Below are 11,239 nucleotides of genomic sequence, written 5' to 3'. Positions count from 1 at the left end.
AGGGAGATCAGCTCGGTGCTTTGTGACCACCTAGAGGAGTGGGATAGGGAGGGTGGGAGGGAGATGCAAAAGGGAGGAGATATGGGGATATATGTACACATATAGCTGATTCACTTTGTTATACAGCAGAAACTAACACACCATTGTAAAGCAATTATACTCCAAGAAAGATGTTAAAAAAAATCAATAGCAAGAGTGTCTAGGGGCTTCCCTGGTGGCGCGGTGGTTGCACGTCCACCTGCCGATGCAGGGGAACCGGGTTCGCGCCCCAGTCCGGGAGGATCCCACATGCCATGGAGCGGCTGGGCCCGTGAGCCATGGCTGCCGATCCTGCGCGTCCGGAGCCTGTGCTTCGCAACGGAAGAGGCCACAACAGAGGGAGGCCCGCATACCACAAAAAAAAAAAAAAAAAAAAAAAAGAGTGTCTAAGAAATTCCAATATGTTTGGAAATTCAACAACATGCTCCTAAGAACCCATGGGACAAAAAAGAAATGACAACAGCAATTAGAAAACCTTTAAAACTGAATGATAAAGAGAACTCAACACATCAAAATTTGTGGGATGCAGCTAAAGAATGCTTATAGGAAAATGTAGAGATCTAAACACTCACACAAGAAGAAAGGTTTAAAATCAACAAACTTGGCTTCCTTGGTGGCGCAGCGGTTAAGAATCCACCTGCCAATGCAGGGGAGAAGGGCTCAAGCCCTGGTCCGGGAAGATCCCACATGCCGCAGAGCAACTAAGCCCATGCGCCACAACTACTGAGCTTGTGCTCTAGAGCCCGCGAGCCACAACTACTGAGCCCACGTGCCACAACTACTGAAGCCCGCACGCCTAGAGCCCGTGCTCCACAAGGACAAGCCACCGCAACGAGAAGCCCGCACACCGTGAACTCTCCGCAACTAGAGAAAGCCCGTGTGCAGCAACAAAGACCCAATGAAGCCAAAAATAAATAAATAAAATAAATTAAAAAACTAAAAACTGAAAACAAAAACAAAAAATCAACAAACTGACCTTCTACTTAAGCTAGAAAAAGGATAGCAGATTAAACCCAAATTAAGTTAAAATGAAGAAAAAAATCAAAGATAACATTGGAACCATTGAAATAGAAAATAAATACGAGCAAATACTAACCAACCTAAAATATGGCACATTGAAAAAGATCAATAGAATGCACACACCTGATCCAACATGGGGGGTGGCGTGGGGAGCAGGGGAGACGTGAAGGAGGGAGAATGGGGTGGACAAAGGCAGCGACCGCCAGTATTAATAAGGGACATCACTGAACTTATTACATGACGTTAAGGAGATGCTGTGAAAAAATTCAGGGCAATAAATTTAAACACCTAGATAAAATCGACATTAAAAGAATTTGCCAGAAAGAGACATAACAGAAACAAAATCAGAACAGCCCTGAAATTGAATTTGTAAAGAAAACCTCCCTCCAAACAAAATTTGATACCAAATAGATCTATTGATGAATTCTAAGAAACATGAAAGGAAGGAACAATATGAAACTTACAAACTCCTTCAGAAAATGGAGGAAGAGAAGACACTAAACATATGATTTAATAAAGCCAGAATAAGCCCAATACCAAAACCAGATAAGAAGAGTGTATGAAAAAATAAAAAAACACAACAGTCCTTAGCAAAATCAAATCCAGCAATAATCAGGAATAGAAGATAATATATTATGGCCAAGTGAGATCTTCCACAAATGCAAGGCTGGATTAGCCTTACAAAAACCAACCAACGTTGGGACTTCCCTGGTGGTCCAATGGTAAAGAATCCACCTTCCAATGCAGGGGACGCAGGTTCAATCCGTGGTCGGGGGACTAAGATCCCACATGCCTCGGGACAACTAAGCCCGCGCGCCGCAACTACTGAGCCCGTGCGCCTCAACGAGAGAGCCTGCATGCTGCAAACTACAGAGCCCACGCACCCTGGAGCATGCGCACCACAACTAGAGAGAGAAAACCTGCACGCCACAACTAGAGAGAAGCCCATGCCACAATGAAAGATCCCACATGCCTCAACGAAGATCCCGCGTGCTGCAACTAACACCTGACACAGCCCCCCCAAAATAAGATAAATAAATATTTTTAAAAAACCAACCAACGTAACCTGTTGTATTAATAATTTAAAAGAGAAAATAAGGTAATTTTAGTAGATGCCTTTTGATCAGTTCAAGACCTAGATGTGATTATGGAGTCTGATGGTGAAAGACCAAATACTTTCCACTAAAACTTTGCACTAAGACAAGGATCAAGAAAGAAAGACTATTCACTCTCATTTTTATTTGATATTATATTAGAGATCATACTTAGTACAGTAATACAATAAATTGTATTATTTAAGGTTAAGAATATTACGAAGGTAGAGGTAAGCGTCTATCACTGCAGAAACACGATTTTGTATGTAGAAAATGCTAAAGTATAGAAAACAATTATTCACCCTAATTAGTGAATTTAGTGTGGATACAGAATCAAAGCTCGATAATACAAAGGTTAGTTCTATTTTTATACAATAGTCACAAATGGAATTTTAAGTACCAAAATGCCATCCACAATAACATCGTAAAACATAGAATAATGGGGATAAATTCAAAAGGGGAGCCAAACCTCTACCCGAAAATAACAAAACATTGCTGAGAGGGAATTAAAGTGGATTTAGATAAATGAAAAGAGAAATCATGCTCATGGATTAGAAGACTCAACATCGTTAAGATCTCAATTCTCTTCAGATTACCTATAGATGGAATGCAGTTCTAATTATATTTCCAGCAAGCTTTGCTGACAAGCAATTCTCAAAATTTGTAAAAAGTTGCAAAGGACCCAGAATAGCCAAAATAACTTTGAGAAACAAATCTGGAGGACCCACATTACTTGCTTTCCATAGCTATTCTGAAGCCAGAGTAGTCGAGACTGAGACCAGGTCTGCATGGCGGTAGGGAAAGGACACACACATGGGTCAAGGGAATAAAAATGGGTGTTCGGAAAGAGACCCACACACACTGTACATATTGTGAAACGAAACCAGGCCAAAATATCAGTAATTTTATGGAGGAAGGGAGAGATTTTTCAAAATACAATAATGGGGGCCAAGATGGAGTCAGCTAATCACAACCTCCTTCTTCCACCGAATACGGCTAAAGTCTCTGGACAAAATCCCCCAACTATGACTTGAGCTAAGAAGCAAAAAAAAAAAACAGGCACGTGAGGGACTAAAATAAAAGCTTGAGTACGTTCCCACAACAGGCCTGAGTTTCCCATTTTGTCCTTCTTGGTTTCCTGGCTTAGACCAGAAGGCTGACGGGTCCGGAACCGAGCGCTGAGCGCACACAGCGTAACTGCAGGACGGAGCCCGCGTGCCCAGCCGAAGACCCGGAGGAAGGGGCTCCCGTGTGCCGAGAGTGGGGAAGGAGGGCACCCACGCTCCTCCGCGCTCTGGTTTCTCCCCTCTCTCTCCTACCTGACCCACACGGGACAGCTGCACTGCTGTGGCGCCAGCTCCCGGGGCAGCCAGCTCAGATCCCTCCCACAGGGAGACCCAGCCCATCTCTTTTCTCCAGAGAAAGAAGGTAAAGAAACTCCTGTGGCCCGTGGAGTGCTGGCGAACACCGGTTCCCACTTCCTCTCTTTTATCTCTCTGTGCTTCACCCCAAAGGCGGCCCCAAGTCACACAGAACCACACCGAACGGGCGGGGGGGCAGGGAGGCTAAAACTCTGATAAAAACCCGTCTTTGTTTCGGGCCAGAGGAATCAGGTACAGGGGTGTCTGGGAGCCACAGAGTGTGCCGTATGCTTGGCAGCCTTAACGAAGTGAAAATACAGGAATCCTAGTAAAGTTAAAAGTTGAGATAAGCAATACGTCTTTGATTTAAGTGTGTTGCATGTTCTACACTAAAACATTATTCACTGTGTATCTGAACTGGGCATCCTGTATTTTCCCTGGTGACCCAATATGGTGACCCATTTCCACAGAGAGGAGAGCTGGGAAAGGCATCCCCTGTTCTGTGTATGAACCACCTGAAGTCTCGGTCTTATCTTACTCCTGAACTGTGCAAGCACGGAGCAGACCCAACCAGAGCAAAGGCTCTGGGACCTTAACCAGGATATCGACCCCTTCTGGAATCCCAGACTACCCTCTAAGGGACGCATGAGTCAGGCAGACTCGAAGTGCCCAGCACAGGCTCTGAAACTTGATCTGAGTTGGGACTGCCACCCACAGAAAGCAGGAGACGAGACAGGGTTTGAAGTGAACCAATTGTAGGCCACTTAAAAAAAATAATAAATTCCCCAAACTGGTTATGAAACAACGGGATATCTACGTGGAAAACCAGTAAATCTGAACGCATCAGACACCAAAACCTAAAATCTGATGTTAGAGAAAACTTCTGGAATAAAACAAAAACATGTTGTGTGATACTAGGTGGCCAAAGACTTCTCAGACAGGACACAGAATGCATTCATCATAAAGGAAAAGGTAATAAATTAGGCTTTTCAAAATTAAAAAAACAAAAAACAAACTTCTCTTCATCAAAAGATACCTTTAAGAAAAGGAAAAATGAAGACACCAAATAGAAAATAATCGCAATGCATACATGTGGTCAGTCCTTGCCTTACAATACTATATAAGAACATCCATTTATCTTAAGAAAAAGGAAAGGAACGGAGGGCTTGGTCAGACACTCCACAGAGAAAGATACCGACATGGCCAAGAGAAAGTCCTTACCATCCTTATTCACTAGAGAACGGCAAGTTTAAACCCCAGAGAGAGACCACTCAACACTCCCCGGAATGACTGAAATGCCCCAATGCGGCCGCGACCGTGGAGCGACCAGAACTCTCACACTGTTGACGGGGTGTGTAGGGTGTGCTACTCGCAAAAACAGTTTGGCAGTTTCTCATAGGTAGACACACACCGTGATCCGGCAATTCCATTCCTGAGTACTCACCCGACAGAAATAAAAATGTATGTCCACACAAAGACTTGCTCACGCAAGCTTTACTCATCAGAGCCCAACGCTGGAGAGCATCTAAGGTCCATCCGCAGGAGGAGAGACCAACAAACTGTCTATTTATGCAAGGAACGCCCTCAGCAGTACAAGGACTGAGCTATTTATACACACCCTACCATGCACGCGTCTCGAGAACACTACCCTCGAGTGAAAGAAGCCAAACGCCAAAGAGAACACTCTGTAAAATTACATTTATAGAATGTTTTAGAACAGGCGAAGCTAATCCACAGTGAAAGAATTGAGAACGGCAGGCTCGCGGGGAGGGCTGGGTGGGGTAGGAAGAGACCAACTGGGCAGGTGCACGAGGGAACTTTCTGGGGTGGTGGAATGTTCTGTGTCTCGACAGGGGTGTGTTTTGCACAGGTGTGTGTGCTTTACACTATTCCTCAGACTAGCACTATGTAAATCATTTTTCAAAACCTCATAAAGACACTGAAAATTTGACATTATTTCCTTTTATTTTGCACAGGGAAAGACACCACAAATGAGGTAAAAATCAAGACACAGACAAGAACACAGCTTATGCAACTTCAATTTACTGACATGGATTGTATCTGGATATGTATTTTTTAAAGCAACAAATTCATAATTTTAAAAATCCTCAAGACATTTAAAAGTGGGCAAATTATATGGAATGCAGTTTTTGAAGAGCAAACCCAAACGGACAATGTCCAGAAAAGAGCCTGACCTCACTGTGAGCCAGAGAATTACAAAATCTCACGAAGGCATGCACGTCCATCCCAAATGCGTGGAATTACTGTGTGTTCAGGGGAACGTCAGAGTTGATGTAATTCCTTTGGTGGGCAATTGGCAACACTGAAGCAAGTCAATAACGCACTGGATCCTACCACCTGGACAGCCCGGGAAATCCACCTCCATGTGTATACGCTGGAGGACAAGCTCCCAACCCTGTCTGCAAGCCAGAATCACTGCTCTACAATGTGCTATACCAAACATTCTTGGGCCTCATTCCTTGCCCATCAAATACAAGCGTTTCTCTGGAGGAAGAGTTTATCTCAATCCCAGGTGTCCGTCAGACTCTCCCAAAGAGATCTTCACAAAGAGCAGAACCTGGTCATCCTTCACCCACTGAATCTGGTTATGTTGGTCAGGAGCGGTCTGGTCAAGGAACCTGGGCTACACAGTACGCTCTCCTGGGGGACTCTCGAAAATCTTGACACCCAGATTGCAATCCAAAAATCTCGGGTTTGGGCTCCATATACTGTACAAGCAAACTATGGCATCGTGTGTAACAGGGGAAAAAACTGCGAGCAACTTAGATGTTCGCTGATAGGATAATGCCTAAGTATATTATAGTATACATATAATAAAATCTATCCTGCACTGAAAATTAATGAATTTATACCCTCATCTAACAGCATGACTGAAACTCAAACCCACAATTTTGCGAAGAAAGCAAGTACCAAAGAATACAGACACTAGGATGCCATTTGCATAACTTAAGCATATTGAACCGTACTATGTATCGTTTACAGATGCACACGTACAATAAAAGTAAAATAGCTCACTCGAGGATAATAAAAACCAAGTAAGCGTTCGTAGTTATGTGTGGGAAGGGAAGGAGAGAAAGGGGATAGGAAGCAATGTCATGTGGTCAATGATTCTGTCTGTATAATACTTTAAAAACGTCTACAGCAAACGAGGCAAAATGCTAAAACTGAGTGCAAGCTGCAAAACTGTTCATTATAACATTCTTTATACTTTTCTGTGTGTTAAAAAACATTTTATTATCAGAAAGCATTTATAAGAAACACTAATAAAAACGTAACCAACAAGAAAGCAGCAGAACCAACAAGAAAGCAGCAGAACATACATACGTACCCAGGTGTAACACCAAAGGTGTATAACTCTTCCTTCCTAAAATTTCTTCCCTTTTCCACTTTTCCTACTTGTTATTAACACAATCAGCTTAACGAAGGTGAAAACACACACACTTTTAAACTCTACTGTGTTTACAGTATGGTTTATTCATCCGTAGAGAAAAATGCATAGAATAGGATCCAATTTCACTGCAGAACGGAACACTTCAAGCTCAGGGCTGGAATCTAGTCAACTCGTGATTGTTTCCAGACCCTAACACCCAAGCATGATGAAGTGTGAACTCAGGATACCTTTTAGTATAATAAGTGCCACGATCCTGGCTATTTCCAAGGAAAAGTCTCTCAAAGCAGATTCTCAGCTTACTAATAGGTTTAGAAAGGATCAGTCTTTGCCATAAAAAGCAACTTTTCTCTTGGACTCAACGGCACTGTTTAAATAATTTACAAAAACCTTGCCTTGCTTTCTTTCCTCTGTTGGAAATGTCACTTTGTAGCTGTCAGACTCCTTCTTACATCAGAACCAAGAGATCCAGGGAGGTGGAGAAAGAGGTCTGGCACTGAAAATGTTTCAAAACGGTTGCTACTTTTCGAAGCTGAAACGATAGCAGTTACTTTATACTGGGGACATCACGCACATCGGCATCACCCACGTCCCTCTGGAGTCCAGGTTCGTGCACGGTCACCACAGTGGAGTGACCGAGTTGAAATGAACTGCCCAGGGCATGATGCACCAGCAGCTTCTTTCTGCAGTGACAGGGGCGCAGCCCCCAGGCGCACGCATTCTCTCCACGCACATCACTATTCCTTCAGAGCCTGACTCGGGGATTCCAACGTTCCTGGTGCAGCGGGGACTCCTCGGAGGGGAAAGACACTGACATCTAAATGCATCCTGTACGCTACACGCGTGAGACTCATTATTTTATTAAATTCCCAGATGGTACGACAAGGCATCCTTACCCTCGTCCTACCCAAGAGGAACGCGAGGTTCGGGATGCAAATGTTCTAACCCTCGCAGCACAGCTTGTGCGTGGTGAGCCCTATGTTCGCACAGCCTGTGTTCCTCCAGTTCTCGCTTCAGCCCCGGTGCTGCCTCTCCAGGGTCTGTGTCTCCGCACCCCCCCCCCAGCTGCTCCTTACCCGCCCCGGTCGTGCTTTCACTCGGCCGTGGCTCCCGGCACACTCCCCGTTTCACAGCTGCCCACTTGATCCCGCCGCCTCTACCTCGGGAGCACGCTGGAAGCTCTCTTGAGCCTGCTCAGTTTCCTCTCCTGTGCCCTATGCTGTTGTACCAATCCTGCATTGCTGGGGGCATTCCTGGATATACAGAAAAGGTGGGGAGGTTCTGGCGATAGAGAGAGTTCTCCTGTACCCCTCAGCCAGCTTCCCTCATGTTATCTCACAGGACCACGGGACGGTGGTCACAGCTAAGAACCTAGCTACTCTTAGCTACGCTCCAGACTGCATTTGCAGCTCTTAGCTGCTCCACTAATGTCCTCTTCTCGTTCCAGGTTCCATGTCGTCATCGTGCCCCATCAGCCTCCTCCGACGTGTGGCGGTCTTTTGTCTTTCCTTGCTTCTCATGACCTTGACAACACTGAAGAGTACTGCTCGGGTACTTGCGCAATGTCCCTCCATCTGGGTTTGCCAGACGCTTCTGTCATCTGTGTCTCCGCACCACCACCCCCCCCAACCCCCAGCTGCTCCTTACCCGCCCCGGTCGTGCTTTCACTCGGCCGTGGCTCCCGGCACACTCGCCGTTTCACAGCTGCCCACTTGATCCCGCCGCCTCTACCTCGGGAGCACGCTGGAAGCTCTCTTGAGCCTGCTCAGTTTCCTCTCCTGTGCCCTATGCTGTTGTACCAATCCTGCATTGCTGGGGGCATTCCTGGATATACAGAAAAGGTGGGGAGGTTCTGGCGATAGAGAGAGTTCTCCTGTACCCCTCAGCCAGCTTCCCTCATGTTATCTCACAGGACCACGGGACGGTGGTCACAGCTAAGAACCTAGCTACTCTTAGCTACGCTCCAGACTGCATTTGCAGCTCTTAGCTGCTCCACTAATGTCCTCTTCTCGTTCCAGGTTCCATGTCGTCATCGTGCCCCATCAGCCTCCTCCGACGTGTGGCGGTCTTTTGTCTTTCCTTGCTTCTCATGACCTTGACAACACTGAAGAGTACTGCTCGGGTACTTGCGCAATGTCCCTCCATCTGGGTTTGCCAGACGCTTCTGTCAGCACGACCGTGGGGTTAGGGGTTTCGGGGACGAACACACAGAGGGGAAGCGCCCTTCTCAGCACGCCACACTGGGCGCATGATAAGGGTACGGTGTGAAGACCCTCGAAGCCGTCATGTGCTAACAGGGAACGGCCGGTTCTCAAAGGGTCTGTGAAGCTTCTGGAGACTCTCGTTCTCATAATGCCTCTGCTCACAACGTCTTGTCGAGCACAGCATTCTCGGCTGCATCCGGATCACGGGATGTCACACGTTTCCAACAAGACCAGTGAGAACTGAGCTACTGGGCAAAAACAAGTGAAGAAACAGACCAGCAGGTGGGCGATGATCACGTTGGCAAATGCCTCCTTGCTCCGCTGGCTCTAAGACCAGCGCCGCCACCGTGATTCTGCCCCTCTAGCATCTGTTAGAAACAGCTGCACCCTTTGGCGAACAGGGCCACCTCCCGTGCATAAATACATCTTCCTGGGCACTTGTGGCTCTGTGTGTGGCCCAACTCAGCCTGGGATCTGGGCCTGCAAAAATAGAGTAATTCTTCCACTTTCAGAGGGAATTAGTCCTTGTGAAACTTTAGCTCGGTTGAAAGGACACACACAAGGCACACATTTCCTGCCTACAAAATTCATCCAACAGATACCATGGGGGTGGCGTTCTGAAGTGTATTAATGCTGGTGGATGGAGTTTGAGGTTTTTACAAAGTAGAAATAGATAGAAATATCTCCTTCCTTTCTTTTTAGCCACTCGAGTCTGCTCTCCCTCACAAACTAAACTCCACATCAGTGGTTCTCAACCCCCCTGACTGCCCCCAGCTCCCCAGGGCCCCGGCCAGCGGGATGTCTGGCAGATGTTTCTGGAGCCAGTTTTGATCGTCACAGGCGAGGGGCGGGGAGACGTCCTGGCGTCTGGTGGGTGGAGCCCAGGGGTGCCGCCCACCACGCCGCAGTGCACAGGGCACCCCACGATGAAGAACCATCCGGCCGCAAAGGTCAGCAGTGCCAAGGCTGAGGACGCCCGGAGGGGCTGTGCTGATTCTCCACCTTCTCACGTCTCCATCGCAACGCTGCCGGGGCACGACACCTGCCTCTCTTCTTCCCTCTGCTTAACGTCGCGGTTGGACCCCTGGCTCCCTCGGGTGCGACCCGCCTCGGCCGCACTGGGGCCTGTGACCCCGCGGAGACCTCACAGTTCCCGTGGACCCTGCTCCCGGGTCTCCCTGAGACCCTGGCTGCCTTTACGCTCTCTGCTGGTGCAGCTCCAGTGCTCCCTGCCCGAGCACAGGGCTGGAAGGGCCCCAGCGGAGAGCCCCAGCCTCAGCTACACACTTTTCATAGGTTCCAGCGCTTTGTGTTCTCGCACGAGACGCCCCCCTAAAATTGCTCTTGAAGTCACTAGACTCGCTTCGGCTTGGGCACCCTGTCCTTCCCGTTAAGTCTGCGTGTCCCAACCCGAGCTCCCCCTCCTCCTCCCCACTCTCCTGTCACGCGACTCCACTTCTGTAAACGATACTGATTTCCCGGGCATCCGGGCTCAGACCTTCACTCCTCTACTGGTTCCGCGCTCAGTCACTCCTTATCACGTCGTCATCCTCGCCCGGACACAAAACTCACGACTTCCTTCTCGGAAACGCCTTCCCCAGGCATCTCTTTCTTGCCACCTCATCGGAGAGTATCACGTCTCCCGCTCACAATGTCTCTGTCTTTAGTTCGTCAGCCTCCTAACTAGGCTGTCATTCCTAATCACCTCGTCTCCAGCGGTGGATAATTTTCCTTGCTGTCACTGTTTCATGTCCCAGCCTCCACCTGTCCCTCCCTCATCTCACTCCCTTCTGTGTCACCCACTGGTCCCGCCAATTTGAAAAAGGAAACAAGAACTTTTCACTTGGGAGCCTTTTTAGATTCACAGAAAAGCTGCAAAGAGAGTACAGTTACCGTTCACCAGTCATCCAGCTTCCCCTCCAGTTAAAGTTGTCCATCCCGAGAGAATACACACTAAGGAACGCTAAGGAACCCACATCGGTGCGCTGCTGTTAACTAGGTTTTCTTTGAGTTTTAGGAGTTTTCCCACTAACGTTCCTTTTCTGTTCCAGGATCCAGCCCTGGACACACCACTGCCTTTGGTGATGTCGCCTTAGTCCACTCTGGAACTTT

General features: G+C 47.5%; 1 long non-coding RNA gene across 2 annotated transcripts in view; it reads right to left on the bottom strand.

Annotated features, from left to right (window-relative positions):
• The window catches only part of LOC114486645 (uncharacterized), a 126,803-nt gene that overhangs the window by 81,076 nt on the left and 34,488 nt on the right, over window positions 1-11,239 (bottom strand). The window contains exon 1 of one of the 2 annotated variants that reach the window (XR_003680750.2): window positions 8,000-8,479. The exons of the other annotated variant lie outside the window; for it this stretch is intronic. This is a non-coding gene — a long non-coding RNA (uncharacterized lncRNA). Of the gene's footprint in view, window positions 1-7,999; window positions 8,480-11,239 lie in introns of those variants that run through there. 2 annotated transcript variants of the gene reach the window in all.

Source organism: Physeter macrocephalus, chromosome 7 (genome assembly GCF_002837175.3).
Source record: "Physeter macrocephalus isolate SW-GA chromosome 7, ASM283717v5, whole genome shotgun sequence".
NCBI classification, from domain to species: domain Eukaryota; kingdom Metazoa; phylum Chordata; class Mammalia; order Artiodactyla; family Physeteridae; genus Physeter; species Physeter macrocephalus.
This window is presented reverse-complemented; position numbering and strand designations above follow the sequence as displayed.